Source organism: Chiloscyllium punctatum, chromosome 45, assembly GCF_047496795.1.
Source record: "Chiloscyllium punctatum isolate Juve2018m chromosome 45, sChiPun1.3, whole genome shotgun sequence".
In the NCBI taxonomy this organism is placed as follows: domain Eukaryota; kingdom Metazoa; phylum Chordata; class Chondrichthyes; order Orectolobiformes; family Hemiscylliidae; genus Chiloscyllium; species Chiloscyllium punctatum.
In genome coordinates, this window is record NC_092783.1 from 30,684,384 (window position 1) to 30,697,815 (window position 13,432).

The 13,432-nt window shown below is 50.5% G+C and overlaps 8 non-coding genes across 8 annotated transcripts; all 8 read left to right on the forward strand.

The window, feature by feature from the left end:
* The first annotated feature begins 1,185 nt into the window (after nucleotides 1-1,185).
* On the forward strand, nucleotides 1,186-1,259 carry trnat-agu (transfer RNA threonine (anticodon AGU)). The gene has a single exon. It is a non-coding gene; the product is annotated as a tRNA-Thr (tRNA).
* A 1,583-nt stretch (nucleotides 1,260-2,842) lies between these two features.
* trnat-agu (transfer RNA threonine (anticodon AGU)) lies at nucleotides 2,843-2,916 on the forward strand. Its single transcript has one exon. It is a non-coding gene; the product is annotated as a tRNA-Thr (tRNA).
* Nucleotides 2,917-4,499: 1,583 nt separating this feature from the next.
* trnas-aga (transfer RNA serine (anticodon AGA)) lies at nucleotides 4,500-4,573 on the forward strand. The gene has a single exon. It is a non-coding gene; the product is annotated as a tRNA-Ser (tRNA).
* A 1,583-nt stretch (nucleotides 4,574-6,156) lies between these two features.
* On the forward strand, nucleotides 6,157-6,230 carry trnat-agu (transfer RNA threonine (anticodon AGU)). Its single transcript has one exon. It is a non-coding gene; the product is annotated as a tRNA-Thr (tRNA).
* A 1,583-nt stretch (nucleotides 6,231-7,813) lies between these two features.
* Nucleotides 7,814-7,887, forward strand: trnat-agu (transfer RNA threonine (anticodon AGU)). The gene has a single exon. It is a non-coding gene; the product is annotated as a tRNA-Thr (tRNA).
* A 1,575-nt stretch (nucleotides 7,888-9,462) lies between these two features.
* trnat-agu (transfer RNA threonine (anticodon AGU)) lies at nucleotides 9,463-9,536 on the forward strand. Its single transcript has one exon. It is a non-coding gene; the product is annotated as a tRNA-Thr (tRNA).
* Nucleotides 9,537-11,120: 1,584 nt separating this feature from the next.
* trnat-agu (transfer RNA threonine (anticodon AGU)) lies at nucleotides 11,121-11,194 on the forward strand. Its single transcript has one exon. It is a non-coding gene; the product is annotated as a tRNA-Thr (tRNA).
* Nucleotides 11,195-12,777: 1,583 nt separating this feature from the next.
* Nucleotides 12,778-12,851, forward strand: trnat-agu (transfer RNA threonine (anticodon AGU)). The gene has a single exon. It is a non-coding gene; the product is annotated as a tRNA-Thr (tRNA).
* Nucleotides 12,852-13,432: the final 581 nt, after the last annotated feature.

A 13,432-nucleotide genomic window follows, 5' to 3' on the forward strand; every position in this document is an offset into this window, starting at 1 on the left:
TTTTCTTTTTCTGCTGAAGGAGGAAAAGAGAAAACATTGCTGCTGAAGGTGGATATGGAGTGAAGGACAGTCACCAGCGTGTGTACAAGTCAGTTGGCAAGGTTTCCTGTCAGCGTCACAGGGCGGGATCCCTGTTTAGGAATCCGACTTTGCATCGTCCAGACCTGGATACAGCTCCCAGTCTGGTAATGAAGATTTATTTCTCTAATTGTGAATTATCCGATTGAAAACGAATTCCTAGTTACGCACAGAATACACCCGCTGATCCTGCCAGAGTCAGCCCAGTGATTGTTTGCATTCATCTAGAAGGGCAAAGGCAGCAGATACACCGGTAAACTAGCTCCGCGAATCCCCCTCCTATCATCTCAGCTTTCTGAGTTGTAAAGATCTCGTTGTAGCTTCGCTAGCGCTGGATCAAAGTCCTGGAACCCCTGCCCTAGCAGCCTCATGGCTGGAGCTCCGTGCTGAGGAGTTCAAGGGTTCAGGAAAGTAACTCATCCCCCTGATCTGTCGGGTAATCAGGGATGGGCAGTAAATCCTACCCTGGATGAGTGGCGCTGGAAGAGCACAACAGTTCAGGCAGGCATCCAAGGAGCAGCGAAATCGACGTTTCGGGCAAAAGCCTACCCCATCGAGTGACGCCGATCTCCCAGGAATCCGTTTCAAAAAGGGGCAGGTCCTAAACGGACACCTGCTATCGGTCGGAAATAGGTTGAGAACGGCAGCGAGGGAGTGTAATAAAAGTGAAAGACAATGCCGACCGCGAGGCATGAGGCAGGAAGTGAGTGTAGAGCTGGTGGTACAAAGCTCAGAGTTGGTGCTAATGGGTCACCCTTTACTGCTCACTGTTTACACTAACTCACACACCACTCCTGGTCAGTTCATTTCAGTGACACTTTTCCCCTTGGTGTGAGGTTCCCTCTGGAGCGTAATAACGCCCTTAATGGGCCCAGAGAGGATGACACATCCTCTTTATCCTGTCAGTTTAAAGAGGTGAAAACATCGAATTCAAGAGCAGGTTGTGTTTTTCCGTGCCGTTTGCGTGGAGAATGTTGAGTCGTGAACTCTCTCTTCTTTGCAATTCTCACTGAGCAAGATCGAGACGGAAAGCACGTTGACGAGCCCTTGTCTTCAACTGGTGAATGAACTGTACCTGTGCGCTCAGCGCCCAACCGCGCGCGCTGTGGCGCCATGGCTTAGATGGTTAAAGCGCCTGTCTAGTAAACAGGAGATCCTGGGTTCAAATCCCAGTGGTGCCTGCTTGCTGTGTCAAAAGTGCGCCCTTGCATCTTCTTACCAGAGTTGTGTTGCTGGTCAGACAGCTCAACTTTCTGTTGCAGCCTGTTATGATTTGGCGATCCTGCATCTCGTTCCAGCAGTCGTGTCACTCTTCGTTCTACCTGCAATTTCGTGCCGCTGTTCCACACGCGCTCCTGCTTCTCATTCGCTTTTATTCTCCCACCTTCATTCCCAGTTTGGTGGGAATAACGACGTGAGGTGGAGACACTGCTGACTTACCAGGGAATGCTGTGGCAAACGCGCGCGCGCACACACTCCACGAGCTGATCATCACCCTCATTCTCTGCCGTCACCGTTCATTCATTTTACGCCAACGGAAAATAAATCCTCCTTCTCCTAGAGTTGGAGTGCAGTTGTCTTTTCTTTTTCTGCTGAAGGAGGAAAAGAGAAAACATTGCTGCTGAAGGTGGATATGGAGTGAAGGACAGTCACCAGCGTGTGTACAAGTCAGTTGGCAAGGTTTCCTGTCAGCGTCACAGGGCGGGATCCCTGTTTAGGAATCCGACTTTGCATCGTCCAGACCTGGATACAGCTCCCAGTCTGGTAATGAAGATTTATTTCTCTAATTGTGAATTATCCGATTGAAAACGAATTCCTAGTTACGCACAGAATACACCCGCTGATCCTGCCAGAGTCAGCCCAGTGATTGTTTGCATTCATCTAGAAGGGCAAAGGCAGCAGATACACCGGTAAACTAGCTCCGCGAATCCCCCTCCTATCATCTCAGCTTTCTGAGTTGTAAAGATCTCGTTGTAGCTTCGCTAGCGCTGGATCAAAGTCCTGGAACCCCTGCCCTAGCAGCCTCATGGCTGGAGCTCCGTGCTGAGGAGTTCAAGGGTTCAGGAAAGTAACTCATCCCCCTGATCTGTCGGGTAATCAGGGATGGGCAGTAAATCCTACCCTGGATGAGTGGCGCTGGAAGAGCACAACAGTTCAGGCAGGCATCCAAGGAGCAGCGAAATCGACGTTTCGGGCAAAAGCCTACCCCATCGAGTGACGCCGATCTCCCAGGAATCCGTTTCAAAAAGGGGCAGGTCCTAAACGGACACCTGCTATCGGTCGGAAATAGGTTGAGAACGGCAGCGAGGGAGTGTAATAAAAGTGAAAGACAATGCCGACCGCGAGGCATGAGGCAGGAAGTGAGTGTAGAGCTGGTGGTACAAAGCTCAGAGTTGGTGCTAATGGGTCACCCTTTACTGCTCACTGTTTACACTGACTCACACACCACTCCTGGTCAGTTCATTTCAGTGACACTTTTCCCCTTGGTGTGAGGTTCCCTCTGGAGCGTAATAACGCCCTTAATGGGCCCAGAGAGGATGACACATCCTCTTTATCCTGTCAGTTTAAAGAGGTGAAAACATCGAATTCAAGAGCAGGTTGTGTTTTTCCGTGCCGTTTGCGTGGAGAATGTTGAGTCGTGAACTCTCTCTTCTTTGCAATTCTCACTGAGCAAGATCGAGACGGAAAGCACGTTGACGAGCCCTTGTCTTCAAGTGGTGAATGAACTGTACCTGTGCACTCAGCGCCCAACCGCGCGCGCTGTGGCGCCATGGCTTAGATGGTTAAAGCGCCTGTCTAGTAAACAGGAGATCCTGGGTTCGAATCCCAGTGGTGCCTGCTTGCTGTGTCAAAAGTGCGCACTTGCATCTTCTTACCAGAGTTGTGTTGCTGGTCAGACAGCTCAACTTTCTGTTGCAGCCTGTTATGATTTGGCGATCCTGCATCTCGTTCCAGCAGTAGTGTCACTCTTCGTTCTACCTGCAATTTCGTGCCGCTGTTCCACACGCGCTCCTGCTTCTCATTCGCTTTTATTCTCCCACCTTCATTCCCAGTTTGGTGGGAATAACGACGTGAGGTGGAGACACTGCTGACTTACCAGGGAATGCTGTGGCAAACGCGCGCGCGCACACACTCCACGAGCTGATCATCACCCTCATTCTCTGCCGTCACCGTTCATTCATTTTACGCCAACGGAAAATAAATCCTCCTTCTCCTAGAGTTGGAGTGCAGTTGTCTTTTCTTTTTCTGCTGAAGGAGGAAAAGAGAAAACATTGCTGCTGAAGGTGGATATGGAGTGAAGGACAGTCACCAGCGTGTGTACAAGTCAGTTGGCAAGGTTTCCTGTCAGCGTCACAGGGCGGGATCCCTGTTTAGGAATCCGACTTTGCATCGTCCAGACCTGGATACAGCTCCCAGTCTGGTAATGAAGATTTATTTCTCTAATTGTGAATTATCCGATTGAAAACGAATTCCTAGTTACGCACAGAATACACCCGCTGATCCTGCCAGAGTCAGCCCAGTGATTGTTTGCATTCATCTAGAAGGGCAAAGGCAGCAGATACACCGGTAAACTAGCTCCGCGAATCCCCCTCCTATCATCCCAGCTTTCTGAGTTGTAAAGATCTCGTTGTAGCTTCGCTAGCGCTGGATCAAAGTCCTGGAACCCCTTCCCTAGCAGCCTCATGGCTGGAGCTCCGTGCTGAGGAGTTCAAGGGTTCAGGAAAGTAACTCATCCCCCTGATCTGTCGGGTAATCAGGGATGGGCAGTAAATCCTACCCTGGATGAGTGGCGCTGGAAGAGCACAACAGTTCAGGCAGGCATCCAAGGAGCAGCGAAATCGACGTTTCGGGCAAAAGCCTACCCCATCGAGTGACGCCGATCTCCCAGGAATCCGTTTCAAAAAGGGGCAGGTCCTAAACGGACACCTGCTATCGGTCGGAAATAGGTTGAGAACGGCAGCGAGGGAGTGTAATAAAAGTGAAAGACAATGCCGACCGCGAGGCATGAGGCAGGAAGTGAGTGTAGAGCTGGTGGTACAAAGCTCAGAGTTGGTGCTAATGGGTCACCCTTTACTGCTCACTGTTTACACTGACTCACACACCACTCCTGGTCAGTTCATTTCAGTGACACTTTTCCCCTTGGTGTGAGGTTCCCTCTGGAGCGTAATAACGCCCTTAATGGGCCCAGAGAGGATGACACATCCTCTTTATCCTGTCAGTTTAAAGAGGTGAAAACATCGAATTCAAGAGCAGGTTGTGTTTTTCCGTGCCGTTTGCGTGGAGAATGTTGAGTCGTGAACTCTCTCTTCTTTGCAATTCTCACTGAGAAAGATCGAGACGGAAAGCACGTTGACGAGCCCTTGTCTTCAAGTGGTGAATAAACTGTACCTGTGCACTCAGCGCCCAACCGCACGCGCTGTGGCGCCATGGCTTAGATGGTTAAAGCGCCTGTCTAGAAAACAGGAGATCCTGGGTTCGAATCCCAGTGGTCCCTGCTTGCTGTGTCAAAAGTGCGCACTTGCATCTTCTTACCAGAGTTGTGTTGCTGGTCAGACAGCTCAACTTTCTGTTGCAGCCTGTTATGATTTGGCGATCCTGCATCTCGTTCCAGCAGTAGTGTCACTCTTCGTTCTACCTGCAATTTCGTGCCGCTGTTCCACACGCGCTCCTGCTTCTCATTCGCTTTTATTCTCCCACCTTCATTCCCAGTTTGGTGGGAATAACGACGTGAGGTGGAGACACTGCTGACTTACCAGGGAATGCTGTGGCAAACGCGCGCGCGCACACACTCCACGAGCTGATCATCACCCTCATTCTCTGCCGTCACCGTTCATTCATTTTACGCCAACGGAAAATAAATCCTCCTTCTCCTAGAGTTGGAGTGCAGTTGTCTTTTCTTTTTCTGCTGAAGGAGGAAAAGAGAAAACATTGCTGCTGAAGGTGGATATGGAGTGAAGGACAGTCACCAGCGTGTGTACAAGTCAGTTGGCAAGGTTTCCTGTCAGCGTCACAGGGCGGGATCCCTGTTTAGGAATCCGACTTTGCATCGTCCAGACCTGGATACAGCTCCCAGTCTGGTAATGAAGATTTATTTCTCTAATTGTGAATTATCCGATTGAAAACGAATTCCTAGTTACGCACAGAATACACCAGCTGATCCTGCCAGAGTCAGCCCAGTGATTGTTTGCATTCATCTAGAAGGGCAAAGGCAGCAGATACACCGGTAAACTAGCTCCGCGAATCCCCCTCCTATCATCCCAGCTTTCTGAGTTGTAAAGATCTCGTTGTAGCTTCGCTAGCGCTGTATCAAAGTCCTGGAACCCCTTCCCTAGCAGCCTCATGGCTGGAGCTCCGTGCTGAGGAGTTCAAGGGTTCAGCAAAGTAACTCATCCCCCTGATCTGTCGGGTAATCAGGGATGGGCAGTAAATCCTACCCTGGATGAGTGGCGCTGGAAGAGCACAACAGTTCAGGCAGGCATCCAAGGAGCAGCGAAATCGACGTTTCGGGCAAAAGCCTACCCCATCGAGTGACGCCGATCTCCCAGGAATCCGTTTCAAAAAGGGGCAGGTCCTAAACGGACACCTGCTATCGGTCGGAAATAGGTTGAGAACGGCAGCGAGGGAGTGTAATAAAAGTGAAAGACAATGCCGACCGCGAGGCATGAGGCAGGAAGTGAGTGTAGAGCTGGTGGTACAAAGCTCAGAGTTGGTGCTAATGGGTCACCCTTTACTGCTCACTGTTTACACTGACTCACACACCACTCCTGGTCAGTTCATTTCAGTGACACTTTTCCCCTTGGTGTGAGGTTCCCTCTGGAGCGTAATAACGCCCTTAATGGGCCCAGAGAGGATGACACATCCTCTTTATCCTGTCAGTTTAAAGAGGTGAAAACATCGAATTTAAGAGCAGGTTGTGTTTTTCCGTGCCGTTTGCGTGGAGAATGTTGAGTCGTGAACTCTCTCTTCTTTGCAATTCTCACTGAGAAAGATCGAGACGGAAAGCACGTTAACGAGCCCTTGTCTTCAAGTGGTGAATGAACTGTACCTGTGCACTCAGCGCCCAGCCGCGCGCGCTGTGGCGCCATGGCTTAGATGGTTAAAGCGCCTGTCTAGTAAACAGGAGATCCTGGGTTCGAATCCCAGTGGTTTCTGCTTGCTGTGCCAACAGTGCGCACTTGCATCTTCTTACCAGAGTTGTGTTGCTGGTCAGACAGCTCAACGTTCTGTTGCAGCCTGTTATGATTTGGCGATCCTGCATCTCGTTCCAGCAGTAGTGTCACTCTTCGTTCTACCTGCAATTTCGTGCCGCTGTTCCACACGCGCTCCTGCTTCTCATTCGCTTTTATTCTCCCACCTTCATTCCCAGTTTGGTGGGAATAACGACGTGAGGTGGAGACACTGCTGACTTACCAGGGAATGCTGTGGCAAACGCGCGCGCGCACACACTCCACGAGCTGATCATCACCCTCATTCTCTGCCGTCACCGTTCATTCATTTTACGCCAACGGAAAATAGATCCTCCTTCTCCTAGAGTTGGAGTGCAGTTGTCTTTTCTTTTTCTGCTGAAGGAGGAAAAGAGAAAACATTGCTGCTGAAGGTGGATATGGAGTGAAGGACAGTCACCAGCGTGTGTACAAGTCAGTTGGCAAGGTTTCCTGTCAGCGTCACAGGGCGGGATCCCTGTTTAGGAATCCGACTTTGCATCGTCCAGACCTGGATACAGCTCCCAGTCTGGTAATGAAGATTTATTTCTCTAATTGTGAATTATCCGATTGAAAACGAATTCCTAGTTACGCACAGAATACACCCGCTGATCCTGCCAGAGTCAGCCCAGTGATTGTTTGCATTCATCTAGAAGGGCAAAGGCAGCAGATACACCGGTAAACTAGCTCCGCGAATCCCCCTCCTATCATCTCAGCTTTCTGAGTTGTAAAGATCTCGTTGTAGCTTCGCTAGCGCTGGATCAAAGTCCTGGAACCCCTGCCCTAGCAGCCTCATGGCTGGAGCTCCGTGCTGAGGAGTTCAAGGGTTCAGGAAAGTAACTCATCCCCCTGATCTGTCGGGTAATCAGGGATGGGCAGTAAATCCTACCCTGGATGAGTGGCGCTGGAAGAGCACAACAGTTCAGGCAGGCATCCAAGGAGCAGCGAAATCGACGTTTCGGGCAAAAGCCTACCCCATCGAGTGACGCCGATCTCCCAGGAATCCGTTTCAAAAAGGGGCAGGTCCTAAACGGACACCTGCTATCGGTCGGAAATAGGTTGAGAACGGCAGCGAGGGAGTGTAATAAAAGTGAAAGACAATGCCGACCGCGAGGCATGAGGCAGGAAGTGAGTGTAGAGCTGGTGGTACAAAGCTCAGAGTTGGTGCTAATGGGTCACCCTTTACTGCTCACTGTTTACACTAACTCACACACCACTCCTGGTCAGTTCATTTCAGTGACACTTTTCCCCTTGGTGTGAGGTTCCCTCTGGAGCGTAATAACGCCCTTAATGGGCCCAGAGAGGATGACACATCCTCTTTATCCTGTCAGTTTAAAGAGGTGAAAACATCGAATTCAAGAGCAGGTTGTGTTTTTCCGTGCCGTTTGCGTGGAGAATGTTGAGTCGTGAACTCTCTCTTCTTTGCAATTCTCACTGAGCAAGATCGAGACGGAAAGCACGTTGATGAGCCCTTGTCTTCAACTGGTGAATGAACTGTACCTGTGCGCTCAGCGCCCAACCGCGCGCGCTGTGGCGCCATGGCTTAGATGGTTAAAGCGCCTGTCTAGTAAACAGGAGATCTTGGGTTCAAATCCCAGTGGTGCCTGCTTGCTGTGTCAAAAGTGCGCCCTTGCATCTTCTTACCAGAGTTGTGTTGCTGGTCAGACAGCTCAACTTTCTGTTGCAGCCTGTTATGATTTGGCGATCCTGCATCTCGTTCCAGCAGTCGTGTCACTCTTCGTTCTACCTGCAATTTCGTGCCGCTGTTCCACACGCGCTCCTGCTTCTCATTCGCTTTTATTCTCCCACCTTCATTCCCAGTTTGGTGGGAATAACGACGTGAGGTGGAGACACTGCTGACTTACCAGGGAATGCTGTGGCAAACGCGCGCGCGCACACACTCCACGAGCTGATCATCACCCTCATTCTCTGCCGTCACCGTTCATTCATTTTACGCCAACGGAAAATAAATCCTCCTTCTCCTAGAGTTGGAGTGCAGTTGTCTTTTCTTTTTCTGCTGAAGGAGGAAAAGAGAAAACATTGCTGCTGAAGGTGGATATGGAGTGAAGGACAGTCACCAGCGTGTGTACAAGTCAGTTGGCAAGGTTTCCTGTCAGCGTCACAGGGCGGGATCCCTGTTTAGGAATCCGACTTTGCATCGTCCAGACCTGGATACAGCTCCCAGTCTGGTAATGAAGATTTATTTCTCTAATTGTGAATTATCCGATTGAAAACGAATTCCTAGTTACGCACAGAATACACCCGCTGATCCTGCCAGAGTCAGCCCAGTGATTGTTTGCATTCATCTAGAAGGGCAAAGGCAGCAGATACACCGGTAAACTAGCTCCGCGAATCCCCCTCCTATCATCTCAGCTTTCTGAGTTGTAAAGATCTCGTTGTAGCTTCGCTAGCGCTGGATCAAAGTCCTGGAACCCCTGCCCTAGCAGCCTCATGGCTGGAGCTCCGTGCTGAGGAGTTCAAGGGTTCAGGAAAGTAACTCATCCCCCTGATCTGTCGGGTAATCAGGGATGGGCAGTAAATCCTACCCTGGATGAGTGGCGCTGGAAGAGCACAACAGTTCAGGCAGGCATCCAAGGAGCAGCGAAATCGACGTTTCGGGCAAAAGCCTACCCCATCGAGTGACGCCGATCTCCCAGGAATCCGTTTCAAAAAGGGGCAGGTCCTAAACGGACACCTGCTATCGGTCGGAAATAGGTTGAGAACGGCAGCGAGGGAGTGTAATAAAAGTGAAAGACAATGCCGACCGCGAGGCATGAGGCAGGAAGTGAGTGTAGAGCTGGTGGTACAAAGCTCAGAGTTGGTGCTAATGGGTCACCCTTTACTGCTCACTGTTTACACTGACTCACACACCACTCCTGGTCAGTTCATTTCAGTGACACTTTTCCCCTTGGTGTGAGGTTCCCTCTGGAGCGTAATAACGCCCTTAATGGGCCCAGAGAGGATGACACATCCTCTTTATCCTGTCAGTTTAAAGAGGTGAAAACATCGAATTCAAGAGCAGGTTGTGTTTTTCCGTGCCGTTTGCGTGGAGAATGTTGAGTCGTGAACTCTCTCTTCTTTGCAATTCTCACTGAGCAAGATCGAGACGGAAAGCACGTTGACGAGCCCTTGTCTTCAAGTGGTGAATGAACTGTACCGGTGCACTCACCGCGCGCGCTGTGGCGCCATGGCTTAGATGGTTAAAGCGCCTGTCTAGTAAACAGGAGATCCTGGGTTCGAATCCCATTGGTGCCTGCTTGCTGTGTCAAAAGTGTGCACTTGCATCTTCTTACCAGAGTTGTGTTGCTGGTCAGACAGCTCAACTTCCTGTTGCAGCCTGTTATGATTTGGCGATCCTGCATCTCGTTCCAGCAGTAGTGTCACTCTTCGTTCTACCTGCAATGTTCGTGCCGCTGTTCCACACGCGCTCCTGCTTCTCATTCGCTTTTATTCTCCCACCTTCATTCCCAGTTTGGTGGGAATAACGACGTGAGGTGGAGACACTGCTGACTTACCAGGGAATGCTGTGGCAAACGCGCGCGCGCACACACTCCACGAGCTGATCATCACCCTCATTCTCTGCCGTCACCGTTCATTCATTTTACGCCAACGGAAAATAAATCCTCCTTCTCCTAGAGTTGGAGTGCAGTTGTCTTTTCTTTTTCTGCTGAAGGAGGAAAAGAGAAAACATTGCTGCTGAAGGTGGATATGGAGTGAAGGACAGTCACCAGCGTGTGTACAAGTCAGTTGGCAAGGTTTCCTGTCAGCGTCACAGGGCGGGATCCCTGTTTAGGAATCCGACTTTGCATCGTCCAGACCTGGATACAGCTCCCAGTCTGGTAATGAAGATTTATTTCTCTAATTGTGAATTATCCGATTGAAAACGAATTCCTAGTTACGCACAGAATACACCCGCTGATCCTGCCAGAGTCAGCCCAGTGATTGTTTGCATTCATCTAGAAGGGCAAAGGCAGCAGATACACCGGTAAACTAGCTCCGCGAATCCCCCTCCTATCATCCCAGCTTTCTGAGTTGTAAAGATCTCGTTGTAGCTTCGCTAGCGCTGGATCAAAGTCCTGGAACCCCTTCCCTAGCAGCCTCATGGCTGGAGCTCCGTGCTGAGGAGTTCAAGGGTTCAGGAAAGTAACTCATCCCCCTGATCTGTCGGGTAATCAGGGATGGGCAGTAAATCCTACCCTGGATGAGTGGCGCTGGAAGAGCACAACAGTTCAGGCAGGCATCCAAGGAGCAGCGAAATCGACGTTTCGGGCAAAAGCCTACCCCATCGAGTGACGCCGATCTCCCAGGAATCCGTTTCAAAAAGGGGCAGGTCCTAAACGGACACCTGCTATCGGTCGGAAATAGGTTGAGAACGGCAGCGAGGGAGTGTAATAAAAGTGAAAGACAATGCCGACCGCGAGGCATGAGGCAGGAAGTGAGTGTAGAGCTGGTGGTACAAAGCTCAGAGTTGGTGCTAATGGGTCACCCTTTACTGCTCACTGTTTACACTGACTCACACACCACTCCTGGTCAGTTCATTTCAGTGACACTTTTCCCCTTGGTGTGAGGTTCCCTCTGGAGCGTAATAACGCCCTTAATGGGCCCAGAGAGGATGACACATCCTCTTTATCCTGTCAGTTTAAAGAGGTGAAAACATCGAATTCAAGAGCAGGTTGTGTTTTTCCGTGCCGTTTGCGTGGAGAATGTTGAGTCGTGAACTCTCTCTTCTTTGCAATTCTCACTGAGAAAGATCGAGACGGAAAGCACGTTGACGAGCCCTTGTCTTCAAGTGGTGAATAAACTGTACCTGTGCACTCAGCGCCCAACCGCACGCGCTGTGGCGCCATGGCTTAGATGGTTAAAGCGCCTGTCTAGTAAACCGGAGATCCTGGGTTCGAATCCCAGTGGTGCCTGCTTGCTGTGTCAAAAGTGCGCACTTGCATCTTCTTACCAGAGTTGTGTTGCTGGTCAGACAGCTCAACTTTCTGTTGCAGCCTGTTATGATTTGGCGATCCTGCATCTCGTTCCAGCAGTAGTGTCACTCTTCGTTCTACCTGCAATTTCGTGCCGCTGTTCCACACGTGCTCCTGCTTCTCATTCGCTTTTATTCTCCCACCTTCATTCCCAGTTTGGTGGGAATAACGACGTGAGGTGGAGACACTGCTGACTTACCAGGGAATGCTGTGGCAAACGCGCGCGCGCACACACTCCACGAGCTGATCATCACCCTCATTCTCTGCCGTCACCGTTCATTCATTTTACGCCAACGGAAAATAAATCCTCCTTCTCCTAGAGTTGGAGTGCAGTTGTCTTTTCTTTTTCTGCTGAAGGAGGAAAAGAGAAAACATTGCTGCTGAAGGTGGATATGGAGTGAAGGACAGTCACCAGCGTGTGTACAAGTCAGTTGGCAAGGTTTCCTGTCAGCGTCACAGGGCGGGATCCCTGTTTAGGAATCCGACTTTGCATCGTCCAGACCTGGATACAGCTCCCAGTCTGGTAATGAAGATTTATTTCTCTAATTGTGAATTATCCGATTGAAAACGAATTCCTAGTTACGCACAGAATACACCCGCTGATCCTGCCAGAGTCAGCCCAGTGATTGTTTGCATTCATCTAGAAGGGCAAAGGCAGCAGATACACCGGTAAACTAGCTCCGCGAATCCCCCTCCTATCATCTCAGCTTTCTGAGTTGTAAAGATCTCGTTGTAGCTTCGCTAGCGCTGGATCAAAGTCCTGGAACCCCTTCCCTAGCAGCCTCATGGCTGGAGCTCCGTGCTGAGGAGTTCAAGGGTTCAGCAAAGTAACTCATCCCCCTGATCTGTCGGGTAATCAGGGATGGGCAGTAAATCCTACCCTGGATGAGTGGCGCTGGAAGAGCACAACAGTTCAGGCAGGCATCCAAGGAGCAGCGAAATCGACGTTTCGGGCAAAAGCCTACCCCATCGAGTGACGCCGATCTCCCAGGAATCCGTTTCAAAAAGGGGCAGGTCCTAAACGGACACCTGCTATCGGTCGGAAATAGGTTGAGAACGGCAGCGAGGGAGTGTAATAAAAGTGAAAGACAATGCCGACCGCGAGGCATGAGGCAGGAAGTGAGTGTAGAGCTGGTGGTACAAAGCTCAGAGTTGGTGCTAATGGGTCACCCTTTACTGCTCACTGTTTACACTGACTCACACACCACTCCTGGTCAGTTCATTTCAGTGACACTTTTCCCCTTGGTGTGAGGTTCCCTCTGGAGCGTAATAACGCCCTTAATGGGCCCAGAGAGGATGACACATCCTCTTTATCCTGTCAGTTTAAAGAGGTGAAAACATCGAATTCAAGAGCAGGTTGTGTTTTTCCGTGCCGTTTGCGTGGAGAATGTTGAGTCGTGAACTCTCTCTTCTTTGCAATTCTCACTGAGTAAGATCGAGACGGAAAGCACGTTGACGAGCCCTTGTCTTCAAGTGGTGAATGAACTGTACCTGTGCACTCAGCGCCCAGCCGCGCGCGCTGTGGCGCCATGGCTTAGATGGTTAAAGCGCCTGTCTAGTAAACAGGAGATCCTGGGTTCGAATCCCAGTGGTTTCTGCTTGCTGTGCCAACAGTGCGCACTTGCATCTTCTTACCACAGTTGTGTTGCTGGTCAGACAGCTCAACGTTCTGTTGCAGCCTGTTATGATTTGGCGATCCTGCATCTCGTTCCAGCAGTAGTGTCACTCTTCGTTCTACCTGCAATTTCGTGCCGCTGTTCCACACGCGCTCCTGCTTCTCATTCGCTTTTATTCTCCCACCTTCATTCCCAGTTTGGTGGGAATAACGACGTGAGGTGGAGACACTGCTGACTTACCAGGGAATGCTGTGGCAAACGCGCGCGCGCACACACTCCACGAGCTGATCATCACCCTCATTCTCTGCCGTCACCGTTCATTCATTTTACGCCAACGGAAAATAGATCCTCCTTCTCCTAGAGTTGGAGTGCAGTTGTCTTTTCTTTTTCTGCTGAAGGAGGAAAAGAGAAAACATTGCTGCTGAAGGTGGATATGGAGTGAAGGACAGTCACCAGCGTGTGTACAAGTCAGTTGGCAAGGTTTCCTGTCAGCGTCACAGGGCGGGATCCCTGTTTAGGAATCCGACTTTGCATCGTCCAGACCTGGATACAGCTCCCAGTC